This window comes from Ictidomys tridecemlineatus, chromosome 15 (assembly GCF_052094955.1).
Source record: "Ictidomys tridecemlineatus isolate mIctTri1 chromosome 15, mIctTri1.hap1, whole genome shotgun sequence".
Taxonomy (NCBI): Eukaryota; Metazoa; Chordata; class Mammalia; order Rodentia; family Sciuridae; genus Ictidomys; species Ictidomys tridecemlineatus.
Genome location: NC_135491.1, coordinates 42198593 through 42224024, shown reverse-complemented (window position 1 = coordinate 42224024; position 25432 = coordinate 42198593). Strand labels below are relative to the sequence as shown.

General features: G+C 41.4%; 1 long non-coding RNA gene across 5 annotated transcripts in view; it reads left to right on the top strand.

The window, feature by feature from the left end:
* Positions 1 to 25432, top strand: part of LOC120888013 (uncharacterized) — a 69946-nt gene that overhangs the window by 9605 nt on the left and 34909 nt on the right. Inside the window, exon 1 of one of the 5 annotated variants that reach the window (XR_013430944.1) lies at positions 17691 to 17882. The exons of 1 other annotated variant lie outside the window; for it this stretch is intronic. This is a non-coding gene — a long non-coding RNA (uncharacterized LOC120888013). Of the gene's footprint in view, positions 1 to 17690; positions 17883 to 25432 lie in introns of those variants that run through there. 3 more of the 5 variants (XR_013430941.1, XR_013430942.1, XR_013430943.1) reach the window with 3 other exon arrangements.

Sequence of the window (25432 nt, the reverse complement as noted above, 5' to 3'; positions counted from 1 at the left end):
ATATTTGGGGCCCAGGACATCCAGAAAAACCTTCATTGCTTTCATTTCTAAACTGATAAAAATTTATTGAACAGGAATTGAATTGAACCGTTTTTAGTAATAGCTGTAAATTCACCAGTTGTAGGTTAGTGTCTCTTCTTCCTTCTGGTAAATGGGTTCCTACCCTTTGGGGTTCAACAGGAGATGATATCTGTAGGGGATGTAAGTACAACCAAATAGAGCAAAGATTCTGGGCCCATAAATTGTTGAAGATCCACAGAATTAAACTTTTCTTGGACAATTTCTTAAGGAAACACGAAGACACCCTTTACTGGGGTATCTTCTTTACTCGGCTTCTTATTATTCCATCCCCTTCATCAAAATATTAAGGGATTGACATGCACTAAGATGCCTGTGGGGTCATATATGTTCATTGACCCAGGGTTACTTATTCTAGTAGATGCACAGTTTTGCTGTTTTCGTAGTTGGAGAAAAACGTGTCACACACTCATAACACCCAGAGTACTTGCTTTAAGCATTAGTGTGGACGCTTTGAGGCCCATCTTTGGCAGCCGGTCTTGTCCTTCTCTCTAGCTTCCTGTCGATTTGACATTTTGTCACCTTAATGATATAAGAGAAAGTGGAAAAGTGACTCAGACATTTGAACCAGGTAAACTCGTTCTGATCTGGGGGTACCAGTAGGAGCAGCATTATCAGGTCTTGTGTGAGTCCCTATTAATCTTCTCTTTAGGTTACTTTGTGTATCTCATAAGCCTTCATCATGAATAGGGCCTTTATTACAAATGTTTTTTTTTTTCTAATTCTCAAATTAAAGAATTAACTATTCTCTTCAGGATTTGACCACACACTATATCTTTTTGAAAAACATTTCCCATCTGAATTCAACTAATTACTATTGCTTAGAAGACCTGCCATGTGTCAGACAGTGTTCTAGATACTAAAACGTGGTGTAGCCCAACCTCACAATAACCCTACCAAGGCAGATGATGGCAGAGATACTTGCTAATGAGAGCCTAACACCAATCCAAACAGACCTAAGAGGCAGCCTTAGGAAGCATTTCAATCCACGCTGACACATGGCTTCTTGTCTTCTGCTCCAAGTTTCTGCACACAGTTTTCTCGGAGCCTGCAAAAGTGTATGCACCCATCAGTTGCTTCTTCTTGGGTTTCTAATCTGCTCGGAGTTAATACTCCAGCCATGCTGCTCTTCGTTAGAAGCTGGGGCTGGAGCAAGTTACAGTCTCCGTTGCACTGAATGACGGGGCCAACTTTTGAACTTGCCATTAATAAACCAAGCTATTCACGTTTCTCTGTGGCATCACTTGACATTTAGGCTGAAGGTTTGTAATTCCAATAAACAGCTCAGGATGGGATGTGTGTGTGTGTGTGTGTGTGTGTGTATGTGTGGGTTTGACTGTCACACACAATTAAAAGCTAAGCCAAGGAGACTAGGCTTTCATTAAAACCATTCGCTTTCGCTTATTTAGTGTTTTGGGGGACCTGGAGAGAGTACAAATCAGGAATAGGTCTCTGGGGGACAGCTTTTTTACTGATGAACCGATGATACCGGTCTAACTATCGGACTGCAGGCAGCCCGATTGTTAGGTTAGGGGAGAAAAACAATAAAAAAAAAAAGAAAAAACAATGAATGTGGTCATTTGAAGAAATCAGACATGTGATTATTTTTTTCCTTGCTACAAAAGTACCCAGGAGATCTCCCAGCCCCTTTTTTGATTAATATTGCTTGTGGTGCTTGCACACTGTTCAACGTGGCATTACATTTATCAAAATTTGCCAGAGCAGAAAGGCATTGCCATGTAAGAAGAATGGTTGCAATGGGCCCCTGTGCCTCGTACAAAGTATCCAAGACCCGTGATGCATGAGGTGGGCACCCTTGGGTGGGGGGCTCAGGGCCTGGACTCTTGTTCTTCTTTCTCCAAGCCATGAAGTCCCATACACAGCTCATAGGATGCCTTCTCAACCTTCCACATGAGATGCCTGCATGGTGCACCATCTTTAAGAATTACAATCTCTTCTCATTTGTCACAGGTCTCCTGCCAAAGTCCAGACACAAAGGAAGCACTTTCTTAGCCATTTGTTCTCAAATGCAGACTGGAACTTTCTGCTGTGGATTCATCTGGGGAGTGAAGTTTTTAAAAAGTACACATTCCCTGGTTGCTATCCCCAGGGTCAAAAGAAAGCTACGGGTGATTCTGATGGTCACTTAGCACTGGGAGACATTATTTCTTAACGTCACATTTATTCTGCTTCTAGACACCCAACCTTTGTCAGGTAGGAATCCAAGGATCAGACCCTGGAAACCTGGATGTGACAGAAGTCTTTGCAGGATTCTCTTTATAAATACATCATCCTTGTCCTCACACCATCACCATTCCTGAATTGGATGATGGCCAATGCCACTAACTATAATTCAGGGTTGATTTAGAAGCTTGAAGAATGAATTCAACTTCTTTATTTGCAGTAAAATTTTTAGCAGATAATAGTGACCTTCATATTTCTCTGTGCCCCTTTCAGAATGGAAACAAATTCCATTCAGAAATCCAGCTTCTTTGACTCAGTCACAGAATTGGAAGGATTTCTCATTTGGTGTAAAATCAAACCTGTTTCTTTTTTTATATTGGATGCCAGGGAGCTCCTTGTCCTACTTAATTACCATAATATTTTTTTAACTCTTACAATTGCTGTTATCTAGTTTTCACTCTTTTTTTAAAAAATTCCTACTCAGCCAGAATCATTTAAATAAATGATTTGAGAACTTTAGGGAGTAAAAATTAAAATCTGAGGATTTGGAGAATGTAGCACAACTTTTGTGGGAAATGAAGTACAGACTTTCAAACATCCTACTTGAAGCAAGTGGTAAGAGGAGAGAGGCCTCCAGTCTTCCTTGTCTTCCCTTCTTTCACGAGCTGCAATGTGTTCCTTTCTTAAGCTCCTTCTCATGCCCTTCAAAAAAAAAATTGGTGCTTTTGGGCCAGTTCTTCCCCATCTCTCAGTCCACATCATAGATCTTCTCACACTGTGAATATTATTCATCAGGATGAGCTACGTTTCTAATATTTCCAAGTTCACACACATAAAACTTTAAAATTATATAGGTCTATAGATTTCTCTTATTACTTTTTATATTCAAATCCATTAATATGAAAAATTTCAAAGCCATTTTAGATTGGAAGTAATTCAGCCAGAGATGATTTGAATATGAAGTCTGATTTCAGTTGGTTTAGAAATATGGAGAGAGGGCTGCCTGTGGCTGTTCCCATTTCAAGAGCCTGGCTAAACTCATGGCCATAAAGTTTGCCTTCTGCCAGAATTGCCTCTCTATGAATCCAAAGTGCCCACCTCAGTCAGAGTTCAATGTGAATGCTAAAGCTCTTTTGACCTTTACCCAGATAACCTTTCAACACAAATAAAAAAATAAATGAATGAGAAAAAAACAAAAAAGAAAGAAAAGAAAGTTGAAAAAAAAAACTGGGGAAGGGAAATTTACAATTTTTAAAAGGAAGGAGACAGGAAGGTTTTATGTATTATAGGTTTTTAAACTTGCCCAAATCTGTATACCTGGTAATCCTATTTATAGGAATTAATTCCCATAAATAATTGCAGACATTCCAAAAAGAAGCGAAAAACACAAACCATGCGCAACATCTCACTGTTGTGGTATTTATGACATCGAAGTTTTAGAAAAATCTCCACATTCAGTGAAGTAGGGGTGACAATCCCGTTTAGCATGTGCCCATTGATTTAGGCTTAGAGGCCACCATGTCATTCAACAGGACAGAAGTGTCATGAGTGAATAATTTTTCATTCAGGTCGATAGTCATTAGTACTAGATCACCGATGGTTGAGCAGGGAAGGACGTTTTGCTTTAAATAATTTTCTTCCAGAAGTAAAAGTAGATGTGTCTGTAGCTCAGAAATTCATATTCTTCATTTAATTATATGAAACTTGAGGAAATCATTTGATTGGGTCTCAAGGAATGTGACCTGGCATGACAGCAAGGGGGTGAGCATTTCTTGAGTATTTGCTCTCTGGTGGTTGGTTACATCCATTTTGGAATGTTGTCCTCCCAGACACTCTAGAACATGTTTCTTCTTTGTTACCTTCTTGAGAATAAGGGCAGGGTCCCAGTCACATTCTAAAAATGATATATTTTTTCTGTATGCACAAATATACTACACAGGAATGTCAAGATACTCCAAGCCCCACCTGCATATTTCCGGGGGATCTTTGAATAAAGGCTGTCTACACCTGTGGGCAACACCAGGGGATTCATTCAGCTCACCTAGCATCTCTTGGCATCTTGGTTTCTGTGGTCAGGGATGTTGCTGCTCCTACTGAGCCCATAAAACCCCTGCTGGCCGGTGCTGAGGGTGCTGATCACTGGCCCTGAGGCCTCACTACTCACATCTATTGGAGACTCAGATCGTGAATCTGCCCAAGGTCTCCTGAAGATTTGAGGAAGCCAGGGCATTAGCCATTTCACCTCCTCCTTCCCTTTCACTCCTTCAATTCCACCCACCGTCTCTCCTCCCCTTTTCTTCTTCGTCTTCTCCTTCTCCCCCTCTCTTCCTTTTCCTTCTGAAAAAAATAGTATACAGAAAAGTGCAAGAACGTTTAGAGTCCAAGAATGTCTCACGCAAAGGAACAGTGGTGTGACCACCACGGAGATCAAGAAACAAAAACGTTCCAGCATGTTCTCCCGACCAGTCACTTGGCTCACAAGGTAACCACTGTTCTCGCATCTCACCGATGCGTTTGGCTTATTTTTGAATTTTTTTTATAAATAAAATTGCCTACCGTGTTAATCATTCTACTGTTGATGGACATGTTGATATTTCCAGTTTGGACCCGTCATGAATCAAGTCGGCATAAACATTCTTTCATTTGTTCCTGTCGTTAGGTTTTTGCTTGCAGTGAAAGCTCTCTGGAAGGCCCCTCCCCTTCATGAAGTGGCTCCCACCTCCCTCCTGCCTTCTCCTCCTACCCTCCCAAGTCACCGCTCAACTGCAGTCCTCATGGCTGTCCAGAGTGATTCACATGGCGAGGGTCTCATAAGGCACAGCCTTCAAGAATCTTCCACGAAAGCAACCTCCCCATTCCCCTCTCTACATTCCCCTTTTATTCTACCACAGTGGCCTGTGGGTGGGCTTCCCTTTCTCTCCTGTGGGTGCTGCCCTTCTCCAGCACTCAAAGAGACATTAGAACTGGGATAAACACAGTTTTGATTTAATCCAAGTCTCCTGGTCAGTCCCGAACATGATTCTGGTGAGAAAATGAGCTGTTCCCCCTTCCTGTTAAGGTCAGTGTAGTGGTGCAAGTCTCTGCTTTTACATAAAACAAGAATTTCAATAATAATAAAAACATTTAGATTATTAAATATCTACTGTATAAGGCACTGATAAGACTGAACATGCATGTATCATGGGTTTCCTCAGTTGCTTTAGGAATTGCATACCTTATGTCCACCTTGTAGAGGAGGAGCCTGACTTTAACCCATTAAGTCCCAAGTTTTTGATTCTGCAATCACAATAAATATTCAAATATTATTTCAAAGTTACCATAAGTGGTATATTTGTTGCTTAATTTAAGCTTTTGTAGGTGTTTCACATCTGGAATGAAGGGACAAAATTAAGAGTCTATGCCACCTTCCTGAAGTCCCTCAAGTAGGGAATGGGGGAACCAATAGTTACAGGTAGATTTTCATGGCTTCTGAGATTGTAGCCTTGCTTCCTTCTTCTTTTTTTTTTTTTGTACCAGGGATTGAACTCAGGAGCACTTGACCACTGAGCCACATCCCCAGCCCTATTTTGTATTTTACTTAGAAACAGGGTCTCACTGAGTTGCTTAGCACTTTGCTTTTGCTAAGGCTGGCTTTGAATTCATGATCCTCCTGCCTCAGCCTCCCAAGCCACTGGGATTACAGGTGTGTGCCACTATGCCTAGCTAGCCTTGCCTGCTTAATGCATTGTTTTCTCTTGAGGAATGTCTAATAAAATCATTTTTTTCAGTAATGATAATTAATAATGTGAGGAGAGATTCTATAGACTGAGAGGAAATCTTTATATACTTCTGATAAAGCATTAATCTCCAGGATATGTAAAGAATTAAAAAAAAACTTAACTCCAAAAAACCCCACAAATAACCCAATAAATAAGCAGGCTAAGGAACTGAACAGACACTTCACAGAAGATACACAAGTGATCAACAAATATATGAAAAAGTGTTCAACCTCTCTAGCAGTTAGAGAAATGCAAACCAAAACTACACTAAGATTTCATCTCCTGTCAGAATGGCAATCATCAAGAATATAGGCATCAATAAATGTTGGCAAGGATGTGGTGAAAAAGGTACATTGCTGATAGGACTGCAAATTGGTGCAACCACTATGGAAAGGAATATGGAGATTGATCAGAAAAATGAGAATGGAACCACCATTTGACCCAGCTATCCCACTTTTTGGTTTATGTCCAAAGGACTTAAAATCAGCATGCTATAGTGATGCAAACCCATCAATATTTATAGCACCTCCATTCACAATAGGTAGACAATGGGACCAATCTTGGTGTCTTTCAATAAATGAATGGATAAAGAAAATGTGCTATATATACTCAACGGAATATTACTCAGCTTTAAAGAAGAGTGAAATTATGGCATTTTCCAATAAGTAGTTGGAGTTGGAGAATATCATGCTAAGCAAAATAAACCAATCCCACAAAACCAAAGAACTTTTTCTCTAATATGTGGATGCTAATTCACACTACAGTGGGGGGTGGGAACTAAGGAAGAATAGCATTACCTTAGATTAGGTAAAGGAAAGTAATGGGAGGGGAGGGAAGGGGATATGGGAATAGGAAAGGCAGTAGCATGAAACAGACATTATCACTGTATGTATATATGTGACTATATTACTAATATGATTCTGCAACATGTACACTCAGAAAAATGAGAAATTATATCCATCTATGTATGACATATCAAAGTGCATAAATGCATTCTACTGTCATGTATAACTAATTAAAACAAATTTTAAAAAATTTTAAAAAAAGAAGAAATGTAATGAGGCCAAACATCCCCTTAGCTGCTGTGCAAGATCACACCATATAGGAGAGAATGGGGTGAAAGATGCTTGCATGAGGCTGTCATGTTTATTTTTCATAGTTCTGAGCTTTCTTTTCTGTACCTGATTTGTGCTGCACAAGAGATGACAGCATGCTTATTTGTGTTGGGGTTGAAGGAGACAGAGCTCCTATTAATGGGATCAGAGCACCTTTTCCACAAAGTCACGCCAACAGGCCAGGCCTGGGCTGACCCTGCAACACATGAAGTCAGGCTGCTAACAGGAAACACAGGGCAATTTCCAAATTGCTTTCAAGTCCACTGCCTTCCAATGTCAGGAAGGATCCTCATTACCATCTCAGGAACAGAGCTACCTACTGGGTATCGGTTCTTTCTCCTTCCTGCTGCTACAGGAGGTAGGGTGCAAGTCTTTCTTCTCTGGGATTGATGACTGCAATTTGTCTTTCTGGGGCTTCCACCATCAGCACCTGGGCCTGAGAAGCCCTCCTGATGTTTCTGAGTCAGCAGATTGCTTCTGGGCTGGCCATGCTTCAGCACCTTCCCGTTAAATACAGTATTGATTTTAGGGCCTTCTTACTTCTACACAGCCAAAGACCCTAAGTTGGCTGGGATAGGAAAATTAGGAGGAAGGATGTATTGAGAAGAGCTGCTCATGAGTTTGCACACAGCCTTGAACTATCTGATGCTACTGGTTTATTTTATTTATTTAGCAAATGCAATAAGAAAAGGATGCCTCTGGTATAACGGGACTCTGTGAGGACAGACCTAGGGATGCGTCAGTGAGTACGAGGATTACATTTGGGGAACCAGAAAAAGAAGTTGCATTGAGAAGGAACGAGAAGTGATTAAATTTGTGGGAAACGGGAAACATGGATCACATGAAGGAACAACAGAGGGTGAACCTGAGGAATCTCATTCCTGTCTCAGGACTCAGCTGCCTTCTTCCTTCTCTGAGATTCCACCATTTCTTACTTCATCAGCTGAGGTCATCTCTGTGCACCCCCATGTCTCTCTCTTTATTTTCCCTCCTAATTACTAGCAATTGTCTGACATCTTTTATTTTTCATTGTGGTAAAGTACATATAATATAAAACTTGCCATTTTAATCATTTTAATCTACACAATTTGGTGGCATTAAAGACACAATAGTTCGCAACCGTCACTACTATCAAATTCCATTACTTACAATTAGATTTCTAATATATCACTCCAAAGGCAGCCTTGAACCATTAATCAGTCACTTCCTTTCCCCTGTTTCCTTCCACTTCAAGCAACAGCTAATCTGGTTTCTGTCCTCCTTAGAGACTTACCTGTTATGGGCATTTCATAGGAACTAAAATGGTATCATATTCTGCTTTCCTTTTCTCACCATCCTCTCATCTTAATTTGCATTTTCTTGAAGATTCCAAGTCCTTTTCTGACTTGGGAACTTCTGGAATGCTCTTCCCTCAGTTTTCTGATTCCTTAGCCTCATTTAAAATATAACCACTGTTATTTTCTAGTTCTACCCACTGTTAATTTTCCTTCAAAACACTTTATTGCTAATTCTTTTTCTTTCTTTTTTTAATGCATGTCTTTGCAAGATTTATGGGAGACTCTGTTTGCCTTTCCAATATAGATAGTGCCTAGAACACAGTTGGGCACCTAGTATGTGCTGAATAGATTCCTTGTTGCAGGAATAAATCACAACTCATTTTTTGGTGGATGGATGACTAATTAGGCCATCAAAAATTCCATGTAGTATGTGGACACTAGGAGATCAAAGAGAAAGAGTTTTGGGGTGGGTTAATTAGCTGAAGAAGTAAAATGAGCATAAATTTCTAGGCAATGAAGTTGATTTTCCTCAGCGGAAGAAATTAAAAAAAAAAAAATTGTGGTGGCACAACAGTGTGGCTGGGCATAGTGGCACTTGCCTGAAATCTCAGCAGCTTGGGAGGCTGAGGTAGGAAGATCTCAAGTTCATAGCTAGCTTCAGCAACTTAGTAAGGCCCTAAGCAACTTAGTAAAATCCTGTCTCAGACCAATAAACAGATAAACAAACAAACAAACAAATAAATAAATGGCTGGGGATGTGGTTCGGTGGTTAACCACTCCTGGGTTTACTCCCCAGTACCAAAACAAACAAACAAACAAACAAAAAAATTCTAATGAAATGTCTGGTGTGAACATCCCTCCAAGTGGGCATGGGCCTTGAGTGACCACTTAGGAGGAGAAATGCAGACCCCTGGGCTGAGGAAGGGGGCTACATTTTACCAACTCAGACTTCTCAGAGCTGAATGCAGAGAGTTCAAGTGGTATTCCCTGACAGTGAACTTGTATGTTGTCCTTCATTAAACTTTTTCCTATAATTTAAACTAAAGGTGCTCACCCTTTATTTCATTTTTTCCCAGGGTACTAGGAAAGTGAATTTTCTCACTCAGTAATACTTGGGCAATATTATTATGAGGGGGGGTATGTGAAATATAGTCCACGTGGATTTGCTAATAAACATTTATTTGTTCATTTCAATGGCAGTGACGTGTGTGTGTGTGTTTGTATTTATGTTTTGGCAATTAGTTGCTTGCCTGCTGCAGCTCAGAGCAGCTGAAATAAAGCCATTTATAGAACTTTTCCAGCAATTTAGGTTCATGAAAAGACCAAACTTCCATAGGAAAACCTACAGCTCAGGAGCTTATGAGGCCTGTGCCCTGTTTTTCCCACCAGGCTTCTGGGGATTTTCATGCATGACAGAGTTGGGCTTCACAGGTCTCCCCTGGGCACTGTCCTAAGCCAGGCTGAACAGCTTCTCATTCAGCACCAGTCACTTCTTTTGGGAAATCTACCATCCTCCTTTCTCAGGTGGGCTTTGGAGCTCTGTCTGTGTTCTCCTGTGAAGCTGCATCCCCTTCACTGTGGGCTGAGAGTCCATTTGCCTGTATGCCTCATTCCCTGTTCCATGAGGTCTCTAGGGGGACTCCCTGTGCCTGCCACCTTGCCCTGCACCTTCGGATGGACTCAGCACCTCAGTCTGACCTTTGCATTGCATCAAGAACTTGGAAGATGTTTGAAGAATGATGAATCCACCAATCACTCAATAAGTAACCACTAATTAAATAAAGCGGCTTGAGTTTCTGGGAAGGAACCCATGTCACACCTAATGGTGATGGAGGTAATGATCAGCAGAGTGGTTGAGAGATAGGACCACAGCAGCACCTAGGGTGGGACTGAGCCAGGAAGCAGAGAGGGCCAACAGCATAAATTTGGTTTCCTTACCACCTGATGGAAGAGCCTTCCCTCTGGTCTGGGGTGCAGCTAATCAGAAAGGCTGCATTTAAACCCTGCCCCAATCAAACAGTCGATTGGAACAGATAAGAGCAAAAACTCAGGATAAGGAGATAGTCTGGTTATGAATCTTGGTGGCCCTGCTGACTGGCTGGCTGGTCTGCACAAGGTCTTACCAGCTGAGTCCATTTACTCATCTATAAAATGGGGGAAGGGGAAATATGGCAGTTACCCCCCAGAGTCGAGCTAGAACTCAATGAGACAGTGAACACGGTCACCTAAAGTGCACATGACACAGGCCCTGGTTCCTACTTACAAGAACTGCTAGCCACCACTGCTACTATCACCATGTCTGTTCAGAGCCCTCCAAGGAACCACAAATTCCAGGATCCTGCCTCTGTACTGCCTCCTATGACGAGTCTCAACTTTTATCTCAGTAGGAAGAGAATCTCTTAATATTACCTTTTACTGGCTGCCATAAGAGATTTGCTGATAGTCATCCATCTGTATTTACGCCTAGGGCTGACTGCTTTAATTTGGTCTTTATGTCATTTTCAGGCTCATGTGATTATGTTCTTAGTTCTGCACCCCCCCCACACACACATAAAGTCCCTTGTGAATAGCACACAGTGAGAAGGAAGGAGTCCCTTACCTTCTTCCTATGAGCTATAGTAACAAGGACACTGAATCTTTCCTTTTTCTTTCCAATAGCAGCTACTGCCCTTTTGGTGTCTGTGAGACTTGTGCCCAGTAAAGGTTTGATTCATCATCAGTATTTTAAACTGGATGACCTCATATGGAAAGAACCCAAGTGGCCAGCTTACCAGATGGTGTCTTTGTGTGTGTGTGTGTGTGTGTGTGTGTGTGTGTGTGTGTATGTGTGTGTGTTGCCCATGTTGGGGCTTGGGAAAAAAGTGCTTGACTAGGCATTAAGATGCCATGGAGATGGACCAGCCTGGCTGTCCACTGGAAAGGAGAGAGGACTTGTCCAAAGCTCACACATCAACTTAGTAGCCCAGCCATGCTTCAAGTCTTTGGATCCATCATTCTCGATGCTATGAGAAGCTTGACAATTTCTATTGTAGTTCACACAGAGTGTCAGGAAAGGGAAAAGGATGAAAGATGCGCCTTCAAATGACAGCTCACCACTTATTGACTATTACCTTATGAAAGTCGTTAAGCTTTCTGAGTCTTGATGTTTTCATCTATAAAGGAATGATTCCTACTCTATGAGTTGAGAATTAAATGGCTTACTCTTAGATTTAATTAAGAAAATGTGTGTAATATGTTTGTTGAAATATTGTCATGCACCTAACTTTTACTGGGTGCTCCTAATACTACTAATGGTTTTATTATTGTTGTTGACATCATCATCATCATCATCACCATCACCTCCCATAGAGGTTCCTGGGGTCTCTGGTACAGGATGATTTGCGCTCTGCGTGGGTTTGAATTCAGCTTTGTCCCTCGATAACTGGAAGATCCTAGGCAAGTTATTACCTGGCTTTGCTTTCAGATTCCTCTTCTGTCCAGTGGAAACAAGGGCTCTTGCTTTGTTCTTAGAACTGTAACAAAGTTCAAGGAAAATCATAGCTATTAAATTACCCCCTGCTCTTCCAAACATTCTCCAGAAACAAATGCCTTTCAGGTAAATATTGAAATGCAACCCCCAGTGATGACAGCTCAGCCTTAGCCTTCTCTGATGCTGATAATGGATGAGGTGGTTGTATTGTGGGCAGCCAAAGAGCAAAATACAGGCCTATTGCACATGTTCAACTAACAAAACAGCATTCACAGGTGTGTTTTCATTGTCAGAAACAATGGAAAGGGAGAGAAATATTAATGCTACCCCCATAATAGCTACCATCCAGAGAGTTTGACAAAGGTGACTTATTATTAACATTGGTGTTATTGCTTCTGTGAGCGGAGGGCTCGCCTGCCTTCTGTCTCCCCTAGGGCACACTATGGACTGAAGTTCACCCCAGCTCAAGGCCCTCCATTATTGCTAATGGGGAAAACTGACTGGAGTGGGTGAACCACCATTTGATTATTCCATTTTTAAAGAAAGTGTCCCCCACAATCATATCAGGTGCCGTGTTCTCCCGCAGGGGCCCCTTCAATTCGCTTTTAAATGAAATACCTAGGCAAAGAAATTGCTTCTCTGAACACTCCCTTTTCTTTCTCCAGCATGGTGAAATAAATGGTTTAGGGTCTGGAGGCATAATTTACTGACTTCATTTAAATCAGACTAGAGGTGATGGTATTTACGCAGCTGGTTTTGTACTGTAGCCACTCGCCTACTCCTTGCCACATCACATATGTTGAACTCCAAGTCACCGAGTGCCAGGTTCCTTATTAGGAACCGTAGGTCTCTTCTAACCTCATTGGGCTGAACATTGCAAATAGAATGAAAGCAGAAATGGTCAGTTAGATTAAGTTGGAAAAATCAATGAAGCTGGACTCAGAACACTGGAATTCACACACCAAATGTGATTATAGGACTGAAGATTAATCACCAGACCCTCTAAGTTCATTCATTCTCCTTCATTCATTTACTCAAGCAATATTTATTGAACCAGGCATCTGTCAAGATATGGGGATATGGTAGTGAACCAGAAGAGCAAGGCCTCTGCTCTCGGGATCCTCCATGAAAGTGGGTTAAGCCCAACGGCATATACAAAGTCAATACGTATATAATAAAAGCTGTAAAACATGCTTCAAAAGAGATAAACTGGGGGCTAAGTGAAAAATGACACTGAACCTGACTTTAGATGAAGTGGACAACATAGCACTTTTAGAGGAAAGGGTATTTGGGTTGAGACCTGAAGGATGCTAATGAGTCAGACACAAGAAGCACTGTGAAAACCAGCATCTTGGTAGGAGGAAGGGCAGATAAAAAGACCTATATGTGATGAAGCTATTATAATTGAGGAATAGAGAGAAGTTCAGGATGCTGAGGTCTGGGGTGAAATTTTGAACACCCAGGAAAGATGTGGAGTAACTCAGCATTTGTAGACCATGCTAAGCTGAATGAAGTTCCAAAGTAAGTGACGGTCAAACATGGCTGTGTACTGGAACCAATAGGAGTCCTTTAAACAAAACCAGGTCCTTCCCCCCAGGGATTCTGATTTAATTTGGCCATCAGAATCGCCAATTCTCCAGGTATTCTAGAGTGCAGCCAAGATGGAGAACCCCTGTAGGGGATGGACAGAAGCAAAATGAAGTTTTGAAATAGGAAAGTGACCATGATCAGGATTCCATTAGAAACATCACTTAAATTTTCTCCTTTGGTAATTGTGCATCATAGACTGTTTCAGTCAACGTTTTCACTGCCATGACTAAAGGATCTGACCAGCACAACTGTAGAGGAGGAAAAGTTTATTTGAGGATTCATGGTTTCACAGGTCTTAGTCCACAGAAGGCTGGCTCCATTTCTCTGGTCTCAAGGTGTGTACTGGAACAGGACATCAAGGCTGGAAAGTGTGGTGGAGAGATGCTGCTCACATCATGATCAGAAATCAGAGAGAGAGAGAGAGAGAGAGAGAGAGAGAGAGAGAGAGAGAGAGAGAGAGTCCACTCACTGGATACAAAGCTGTGCCCCAGTTTTCACCTCCTTCAGCCACCAATTCCCACCTCCTCCAGTCACACCCTACCGTTTCAGTTACCACTCAGTTAATCCCTATCCAGGGTATTAAGTCACGGAATGGATTAAAACTCTTGAAAACCCAATCATTTCTTCTCTGAACCTCTTGCATTGTCTCACATGTGAAATTTTGGGGGACTCCTCACATCCAAACCATAATATAGACACACAATTATGAAGACATTTTTAAACAGGGTTCTCTAGAGGAAAAGAATCAATAGAAAGCATGATTATAAAAAGGGGATTTATTAGATTGGCTTACATGGTCAGAAACTGGATACTCGACAATGGAAGTCTGAAGGCTGGAGAGCTTGGGGAACCAGTAGCTGCACAGTCCAAGAGGCTGAAGCCGCAGAAAAGAGGGATCAACAGTGATACCCTAGTCTGAGACCAAAGGCTTCTAGAAACTCCCTGGAGAATCGCTGGTAGAGTCCACTTTGGAAGAGTGAAGGAGCAAGAGTCTGATATACTCAGGTGATCGCAGCAGCAATCAAGACCCTGTTCAAGAAGAATGGAGCTTGCATTTACTGCTATTTCCTTGTTCTTCCAACTTTTATTCCATCTGAGCCACCATCCTATTGGATGGTGCTGCCCACTCTTAGGGAGTATCTCCACTTCAGTTTGCTATTGCACATGCCAGTCATTCCTTGGCACACCCTCAATACACAGCAAGAAACCTCTTCATCATTGGCATCTCTTAATCCAATCAAGTTGACAATGCAATGAACCATTTCAATAGCATTTTGCAGTTTCAAAAACACTTGGATATTTCATCTTTCTGCATGTAGATTCTTGTGATTGGATATTATGGATCACAAATCATCCAAGGTATTTTTCCTAGCTGAAGTCACATGGATCGGTCTGAATATATCTTCCCATGTCAGTTAGGGGTCATACAAGGTAACAACATTGAATATATTCCCATTGACTTATAATGAAGCATGCAGATGCTCAGAGTAGAGATGACAAAGCCCTCTCTTAAATCTCCTAATGGGTGGGGCTCCCCCAGAGACAACTCACCACCCTCAGCAGAAGTGTGCTGTCCTAAAGGCAGCTCGCCTTGATTTATGTTCAGGAAGTTTCATCCCTTTTTAGCCTCAAAGGTACAGTCCCCACTCAAAGTTTCTGGGAAGAACCACTGAGAAAAATTGCTCTAGGAGGATTTTGTGCACTTTCAATCAGTGGTTCTCAGACTCAAATGTGCATTTGAATTACTTGGAGGGTTTCTTCAAACACATCTCTGGTCTCCACCTCCCAGAGTCTCTGATTCTGTAGGTCTAGGGTAGAGGCTGACAATGCACACTTATAACAAGTTCCTAGGTGACGTTGCTGCTCCTGGTGCTCATGCCATGCTTTGAGAATCACAGCTTTAAAGTGTAGATAATCACAAAGAACACTGGTTAAATCCAAGGAGGCCACGGGGTCAGGAGAGCACTGAGGATCTCTCTCTTTCTCCTGCCCTGGTGACCATGGTTCCCAAGCAACCAGTTTTATTGACTCTCAAGGTGGAAGAGTGTACCCTGGAACTTGTCATCCTCACCTGTGTCTTGCCCTCTTCAGGCCTCAGGGAGTCATACAAAAGCTTTGCAGAAACATCCCCACTTGATTTTTCAGACCTAGCAGAATAAAGAGTGTGATCCTGAATAACCCAAACCCAGGTGGACATCTTAGTTCTGACCTAGAACAGGCTGTGGGTCCTCAGAGAGCTTTGACCTTTCTAAACCTCAGTTCTGTTACCTGCAACATGGGATCAGCGGCAGCTCTAGACCCCCTGAGGTTATGGTGGGAAGCAGGAGTGGCATAGTTCTGAAATGGAGGGAGTGTTGAACATTTCTTACTTGCTTCTCTTTCTCCATCCCTTTCTATCTCTTAGTAAAGATATCTTAGTAAAGGTCATTTGCAGGACAATGTAAGAAAGTTTAGGGGTGACATGATTGGGTTATGAGAGTTTTAAATGAATTAGCCCATTAATATACTGATATGGATTAACTGGACATTAAAACTCTAAGCCAGTGGGGAGTGGCTTGGGGAGGCAGGTCACTGGGGGTGTGTCTTGGGGATTTACATTTTGTCCCTGTTGAATGACGCTCTCTCTTCTTCCTTGTGGTCTTACCCTGAGTGGCTTTCTTCTGCTATATCCTTCCGCCATGATGTTCTGTGTCACCACAGGCCCAAAGCCATGGAGTTAGCTGTCTGTGAGCTGAGATCTCTGGATCCATGAACCAAAATAAGATTTTCCTCCTCTGTATTATTCTAGTTATGTCTTTTAGTCATAAAGCTGAAAAATTTGACTAGAACAGTATCTATGAGATGCCAGCAGGAACTCTTCCCTCAGGAACAAGTAGAAATGCAGAATTATACCGATCTGAGAGGGCTTCCCCATGGGCTGTCGTTCTTCTGTGGATTCCAGAGCAGTGACTGCTGCCTCCCTCATCATCCCTCCCCCTTACGTACCACCTTTTACTTCTCTCCCATTTCGTCCAGACCTGGTCTTCATTCAGTTCTTCTAACACATGATGCTCTGGGAAGGGACATTTGATGAGGACCTGGGTGAGTGGGATTTTGCTAGGTGGTCCTGGAGTGGGGAGAGTTCATATTCAGACCAAACCTCACGTGTAAAGAAGTAAAGTTGAGTGTGTCTGCATAAATAAAGAATGGGAAAACATGACATGTGGCAGGAATAGAGGGTACCTGGGGCAGAGGTGGGAAGTAAAATTGGGCATATATTGGGATGAAATTGTCAAAAGCCCTAAATCACCAGAACTTGTTCTTAAGTTGACGGTTCAGGGGTTAAAATCTCAAATGCCATCAGGGACAAGACATAGAAATTCATTAAGGAAAAAACCTACAAACAAACAAACAAACAAAAAACAGGGCTAAAATAAGACAGAAGGAGGTGTTAATAGGGGCTAGTAAATGTAACACAAAATTTTCAGTTTGAAAATTAATTATGATAAGTGTTGGAGCGTGTAGCTCAGTGGTGGAGTGCTTGTCTAACATACCTGAGGTCCTAGATGCAATCCCCAGGACACATGTACACACATGTGCATACCCATAACCACACACACAAATTAAATACGCCAAGGACTTTTTCTAAATTGTATTTGACTAATGGATAGTGAAGTGCCTCAGTCAGAACAGTCTTGAATTCAGTTTGCTAACATGTGCTTGTTTGATAATTTCCTATTGAACTGAATTGTTGAAGACTAAAACAATGAATTGATGTTTTAAAATTTTAAAAATTTTAAAATTCACTACAAACAAGAAATAAAATGTATGCTGCATAATTAGGTGCCTGTTGCCTGAATTGCTCCTAAATTTCTGAAATTTTGATAGCTACAAATGGAGTCACGCTTGAGTTTTAAGCTACTACTTTTGTTTTTAATTTTTCCCATGGTTTTGTTCAAAGGTGATAATTACTAATTTCCCTTTCGAAGGGCTTCAGAGAAGTGGAGATACAGGTTCTGAGGGATGTCTGGGGTCAAGTTCAACACAGTCATCACTCACTAAGGACGTGTAGTCTGGCTTCAGCAACATGGCAGAAGGCCAGGGAAAAAAAGATGGTAGGGAGGTATCCTGTGGACATTTGAGACCTGGAGAGCCCAGAGTCCACAATCTTGCTTTAGGATTTGCAGGCCTTTATCGTATTGTCTGCTCTAATTCCCTAGGTGTCAGCCTCATTTTCAAAGGGCGTAGTCTCAGCTGTGCTTTAGGGATTAGGAGAGTCTCTGAAGTCTCCCCCTTGGGCTCAGCCATATGGTCAGCACAGCAGCCTGAAGAACAGTGAGAGGCGGAGCAGCAGTCCAGACGGTGGGGAGGCAAAGAGCAAGACCAGAGATTGGAATGTGTCAGCTGACTCAGGACCGAGCAGAAGACAGAGGTATGTCCCGTCTGCCTCAAGTAGAAAATCAAACTCAAAGACTTATGCTAAAAAGGGAATTCCTTATCTCACATCGTTGAAAACTCTGGATGACAGAGACAAAAATTGTGAGAACTAGAGAAAAATGAAAAGGTGAGGCCCTGTTAGAAGAGGGGGAACCAACTGCTACTTTGCATGGTCCTAGTGACCCAATTTTTTGAGAAAGTCATCCTGGGTGTTGCCATCTTTGTTGAGGACACCCTTGGGTCCTGCTAAGTTGACTGACTTCTGAATAGCCATGGTGCTTGCATCCTAGGGCAGGGCTGGCCATCACCCAACTCTACTCTATCCTAAGATGATGCAGGACCTGTGTTAATCAACCCTCCTTCCATACCTCCAGGTTGTTACTGGGGTCAGAGGTGGATGGCAGGCCCTCCCTTTCCCTTCTGAGTCATGGAACTGGACAGAGGGAGCACCTATTGCACCTCAGCTGTGTGATGTACCAAGTAGTTTATGAGGGTTGGACGAGGCAAGACTCTGGGGAACTGGAAGCAAGTCGTGAGACACTTGTTCCGGGAGTTCAGGGAGGTTGTAGGAGACAGAAACAGTCCTGAGCCCTGGCTGCAAGCTCCCAGTGGGTGTTCTGTTGTCCCATTGAATTTCATGTACAAAACCTAACTTTGAAGATGAATACTGAATAATTTCAAGACAGTGGCTGTACAGCATTAAATTCCAAGTGCAGAGCCAGGTGTGACTGAACTGACTGCACCCAGGAGGTATCCCTGGTTACGGGATTCAGAGCAGCTCTCCCAGGAGCTCATTGCCCCCGGGGTCAGTTTCCCATCACCACGAAGTTCCACTCCCCCATGTTGGATTAATTCCCACATAATACATGGTGGTAGGATGGCTGCTAGCCTGAGGGGGCTCACATCGTCCCAGGTTCCACTTCAGAAGGAAAGAGGACACACAGCTCACACCTTTTCAACCTGAAGAATCATGGGGAAAAAAAAAATTCTGGAACTCAGTAGAATCCCATACCCTTTCCTTTTTTTTTTTTTTTTTTTTTTTGATTGACAAAGTATCTGCACATATTTATGAGGCACAATGTGATGTTTGGATTCATGTATTCATGTATATATTAGGCAGTGATCCACCTAGGGTAATAAGCATATCCATCATCTTAAAGTTTTATCATTTCTTTAAGGTGAGTACGTTCATAGCCCTCTTTCCAACTCTTTTGCATCTCACTCTTGAACCAATCACTGACCAGCCTCTAGGCCTGAGATCACCCCTGACTCCAGAGAAGAGATGGAGGCAGCTTTGACAAAAGCTCATAGATTTGACTTTTCACACCAGGGGAGGAGAGGGGTGGTATCAAAAGAAAGTTGGCCCTTTAAAGCCGGGAATGCATTAATTTGGAGGTTAAAAGTGTTTGGCTTAAAGTGTGGAGTAAAGTGCTTGCCTCACATGCACTTGGTCCTGGCTTCAATCCCCAGCCGCCACAGTAAATAAATAAATAAGTAAATTAACAAATAAATAAAGTGAAATAAATCTAACAAATTCTAGAAGTTTCCACTATTTCTAAGGAGGTGGGTGGGATCAAATGGTTAAAAAAAAAAAATCCTAAAATAAACCCGAAGTCCTAAAATATCTGAAAACTAAGAAAAAAACCGTTGTGCTTGGGAGAGACAGGGTGACTTGTGATGTTCAAGATAAAGAGGGTAGAGATTGCCAAAGGAGGACATAGGAGATTGAAACAACTGTTGAAAGATAACAGGCTATTCCTAGTCCACGTTGTGTTGAATTCCTGGGGGTAATTCCAGTATGAACTAAATCCTTGCATGGCAGGCTTCATCCGCCAAGGTCAGTGGCGTCCACAGGTCTATTCATAGTCGAACACTGAAAACAACGTTTTCCAATGGGACTGGGAAGAGAAAAGCAAGGTCTCGCCAAGACAGTGTGTGAATAATAGCCGGAGAAGTAAGACTGTTCTTTTGTGAATAAAGTGCTAAGGAACATGCAAACCAATTGCAGTCTGTATGTGTCCAAATGCGCTGTTCTGCACTGAGGTTTAGTTTTTGTTTTTTTTTTTCCTGAGTTATTTTATTCAAGGTCTTCACATACTAATATGTTCCAAAAGTGGGTGATTAGGGGAGAAAGAAGCATTCAGGCAAAGCCAAGTTGATTTGTTTGTATATTTTTGGAAATAACTCTATTATTTGTGTTTCCTTTTTTTTTATTGTCCTTTATTATTGTGTTTCTTCTCTCCCTTCTCTCTTTCTGTCTCCCTCTCTACCTCCTCCATTCCTACCCCATCCTATTTTTAGGTCTTTGTTTAGAGTATTTTCTTTCTCTTTCTTTCTTCTACATAGGATGAATAAATCCAAGGTTGAGCCCTGCAGCCCTTAGCAAGCCCAGGAGGATTTGAATTTCAGCCCATTTCTTGGTAGCTGTGTAACTTTGAGCACTTGGCTTAATGGCCACTGAACTCCTGTTCCCCACTTGTATAGAAGAGATCAGAAGGCCCCTGTTTCCAATGGTTGTTCTGAGGATTAAACTAGATTTCATTTACAAAATTGTGAGCACACTGCCTTTCACAAAAGAACTGAATTCACACACTGCATTATCCTGTATGCAATTACTCCTGCTCTCTATTTTGAAAATTATTTTGATGAAGAAACTCTTTTGAGCAACTATCTTTTTAGATACACAGTATTTTGCTCTCAGCATGGACTCTTTGAAGTATCTCCCTTATGGCTAAGGAAGGAATCTATGTGAGATCAAGTTAGGCCACTGCTTCTCAAGTCTGACTCCACAGAGTTGACCAGGCCATGCCTACTATTGACCAGGAATTAGAGTTCAAATGTCTCTGAGGCTAATGCTATTTTGTGGGGGAGAAAAAAACCTAGATGTTCCATGATGTATCTGGCTGGATTGTTTTCTTTTCCTTTAAAACTCTTCAAAAAGACCGAACTGCTTTAGATTATGAAAACAGGTGTAGAGACTCTTATTTATTATAATCCTAGTATATGCTAGGAAATATTCAGCACAGTATTCTTTCCTTTATTTTAACTTTTATTTTGTCTTATGTCTCCACATTCCTGGGAATTGTGCATAACCCTTCAAGAATGTATAAAGAGATTCCTTTCCTAGGTAAGAAGTTGCCTCTTGAAGTGATTCTTATCCAAAGTTACTGAGCCAGAAAGGGATCTCTGGAACTGGAGTCTTCGGATCTCTTTCTGCCAAGTCCTTGCTTTTCTTACTTCAATCATCACACTTGGTGTCTATGCCATCATCATTATTATTATTATAATATTTTGTCATTGTTGTTGTTGGAGGTGATGATTCATGCAGATACAATGAACCAGTACCTCATTTTTCACCCTGATGTTGATAGACGTTCCTCCAAGAAATTAAATGTTGCCATACCAACTAGCTGAACTGACAAGAAAAATACGCTGTCATGTCAATGTAAATAGTGTGAAAAAAAAAACCCACAAAGAAAGTAGGGGTGAGAGAAGTGGATTTTCGTTTATCAAGTTATGTAAGAGGCTTGCAATAATGTGGTCTTTTATGAACATAGAAAAAGATGAAAGAATATTAGCATAACACTTTTCCTTCTCAAAGACAGAAATCCTTTCCATGTTGTTTCAATTACTTGTTATATATATATATATATATATATATATATATATATATATATATATATATATATATATAATGAGCACATGGTATTTCTCTTCTGGCTGCTGTCCATGCCTACCCTGTGCTCTGAAACCAGAGTAACCCACCTGTATCCAGTGCATTCAGAATCAAATCAATGGATCTTCGGGTCTTCCAGGACACATCCAAGTGCATATGCAGGAAAGATGGATTTTATTTGTCCCTTCTACAGTCCAGGATGGTCTGACTTCTTGCTTTTTTTTTTCCCTCATGACTCCTCTTAGGAACTAAAGTCTGTATTGGATTCTGTAGTCTGATATGTGAAGCTCCTTTTGACAGGGCAATCACCAACTTTTAGATCTCTTTGGTCATACCCGGTTATAAGCTTAATGCAGTCTGTACCCTGAAACACTGCTTTTGTGAAACTGTGTTGCTGTGTTATAGATGCCCAGGTCAAGGTTTGGCTGGACTATCCATTCTGTCCTCCCCCCACCCCCCCGAGACTCCTGAGGGAGAATATGATCACAATCTCGATTGACGAAATGTTTGTGAACAGCCCAAGGATCTGTGCAGATATTTCTAAAAGTGTTTTCATGTCAGTTAAACCAAAATCACAGCCGCAGCAGATGGCTTGGTCCTGATGAAGCACAGTAAACATTGTGTGTGTGTGTGTGTGTGTGTGTGTGTGTGTGTGTGTGTGTGTGAATGTGTGTGCATGCACCCTGCTTCAGGTAATTTTTATTCCTTGAAAATCTAAAGAGCTACAAGATAGCTCCAAACAATCATTTTAGTTTCTTGACTATTTTATATCATTATATATCAATGATAGAATTTCTTTGTGGTTGCAAATATTAACTTCTCTCTCAATAGAACAATAGGAAGGCTCTGCAACTTTTTATAAGTTAAAGAGGATTCATGTTTTCTTTCCATTTCTCTTTTGTTGTTGTCATATTTCTCAGTCTTGCACGTCCATGTGTGTTGAAATGAAGTTTGTCATGCTCAACGGGTAGCGGCCTGATCAATCATAGGCACAAGACAAGAGTCTAATGTTTAGAAATGAAGTCGTCCTACATCCACTTTGAAAAGCTGGGTTTTCATTCCTTTTCTATGTAGCTATTTCGAAATGAGTTTGGGACATTGATTCTGCAGCTCATTGTTTTAAAACAGGGATTCTCAAATAGATGATCAAATCCTTCAGAATAAGAGTAAAATTTGTTGTTTTTCCCCCTATAATGCCAGCAGGAGTTTGAATCATTTTTATTTGGGATATCAATAGAAAAGCCCACCCTGAAGGTCATAGAAATTGGTGAACACTGTAAGCTGCATAGGAAAATTGTAAGTAAATGATGAAATTAAAAGGTGCCCAGTATAAGATAGAGACTCTCAGGCAGTAAAGAGTTCCAATGTAGAAAGTGATGAGCGAGTGATATCAGATGGTTCAGCAAGTTCCAGAAAAAATGATGGCTGAGAAGAGGCCATTAGTTTTGGTGAGCAAAGGGTCATTTGTGATCTTTGAAAAAGGAATTTCAAGGTTGTAATAGAAACCAATAAACAATTGCAAGTGATTGCAGAATGATTACATACCATCTGCACTCGCGGTTTTGCTGCAATCCTGGTAGTGTGTTTCAGGACGAGAAATAATGACATTAGATTAGTATGGTTACTTAGCATGTCAAGGGCAGTGGTATATATTGATCTGTTTATGAACCTAAATAGAAAGTGTACCATGGGGATGGAAAAGACACCATGGTCAGACTCACTGACATGTGTATGTATTTAAGAATACAGTTTTGAACCTAAAGGCTCCAAACAACATTAATAAATTCCTGTATAATGAATTGTACACACACAGATGCTCAGTTGGTTTACTGCTTTATTGTTCCATGTGTGCCTCTAGCAGAGCAGGTGCTGAAGCACACAGGCTCTGGTGAAAGCCTGCCTCACTCAGAGCACCTACTCTACTCTGTCGAAGCTAGGTGACCTTGGGCAGGGCTTTTAACATCTCTAAACCTCTGCATCTGTGAAATGAAATTGCAGTTGTCCTAATGGGCTGTGGCAAGATCTTAAAGGAGATAATCTAGGCAAAGTGCATATCGGATACATCCATTTATCTGCTATGTATTTAGCGCCCAGAATTAGCACCTTGCCTTGTGCCCAAATTCCCAGGATATCCAAATCTGGCTGAGGAAGGGAGGTACTCAAGTAGGAACGACTATGATATTAGTTATTTTGAGGTTCTGAGAATTGGGTCCATTTACATAGAAAGATGACACATATCTAGGCTTTTTTACACTACATTTATTTTTTATTCCCTTATCAGAATTTTTGTTGTAGGATCTATTTTGTGCCTCTGTGATAGGCATGAACTAAGGTTTGTGGTAAGGAGTCTCTGCACACCTCCCAAGGGGAGCTTACTTCCAAGGTGCGTGAAACAAATGATTCTTGTGCCTCAGTTTCCTCTGAATTAAGAGTGACAGTAAGAGCTTCTTTACAGGATTGTTATACGGACTAATTGTTTAACATGTGGTGTGCTCGGCAAAGTGCCTAGTCATAGTGAGTATTTCTCTAAAAAAATCTGTTTATTGTTATTATAGTTATTATTCCTGCTATTATTTTAAATGACCAGTGCAAAACATGGCAAGCTCTGGTGAATGTGCATTCATGAAATATGAAGCAAATAAATAGGTAGAAACCATTAATTCCAGAGTGAACCTTTGAGAACCATTTCAAAGATGATGGTATCATTGGACTGGGATTTTAACGATGGGTTGAATTGCCTTAGTAGAAAAGGATGTTTCAAGGTTAGCATTAGCAAGAACAAAAGCATAAAAGATGAAAGAGAAGACCAGATTTGAAAGATGGAGAGAACTTTGAAGGAGGCATGCAATGATTTTATCATCTTATAAATCCATGGTGCCTGTTATAGTGTCTGATATGTAACTTTTGGAGAGGGCAGATGGATGAATGGATTGACAGATGAAGAAATGGAGGTAAAGAAGGGTGGATGGAGGGATTGGATGGATGTGACGGATTTTAACATGGCCCCAGCCTTCTTTCGGTTGTGATCCTTGGGGGCAAGTTTGAGATGACTATTTCTTACCTAAGACTGGGTTAAACACCCGCTTCCAACCTCTGCAATCCGCCCAGAAAAGTCAAATCTAATCGATGAGCAAACTTGATCTTATAACCCTCAAAAGGCAACTGCGTGAAGAGCACCTTTGAATTTGTGGTAACACTATAGACCTCAAGATTCCCATAATGAATCTGGGCTGTCAAATTTTAGAGGCTGCCGGAACGGATAGCAGAAGAGAAACCTTACTTGCAAAGATACTTTCCATAGTGTGTTTTCTACTTTCAACGAGTCAGCCAAGAGCCAGCCTGGTGATATAAACAATGAACTCACATCCCTTCCTATGGTGTTGCTTACGACCTTAACCTGCCACCTCCACTTAAAAAGGCCATCAAGCAAAGAGCCCTTGTTTGGATACATTCTGCAGCCTAAACACTTGGGAATGCCTCCCACAGTGGACAGTGCTAAATGCTGCAGCTAGGTGCATGTTTCTCCCTTCTTGTTTCTTTCCCCTTTTGGTTTTTTTTTTTTTTTGTATTTTAAACTGCCTTTTGGAAGTTTGCTGCCAAGTTTAAAAAAAAATCAATAAGCCCAAACATTACAGCAGAAAGTTTAATATAGCTCACCTTCCTGGAACAGGCTGCAGGGAAAGCGAGAAGCATCACGTTAAAACGGTGCTGAGCTCAGATCTCGAAAGATGTTTGGGGTGGAAGGGACTTGCTCAGCAAGATTGGAATACCTTTAGATGCAAATGAGATGGTCCCTGTAGGACCAGGCTTGGCCTGAGAGGCATATTGAGATATTTGTGGGGGAAATGTTACTCCAATAAGCTCTGATG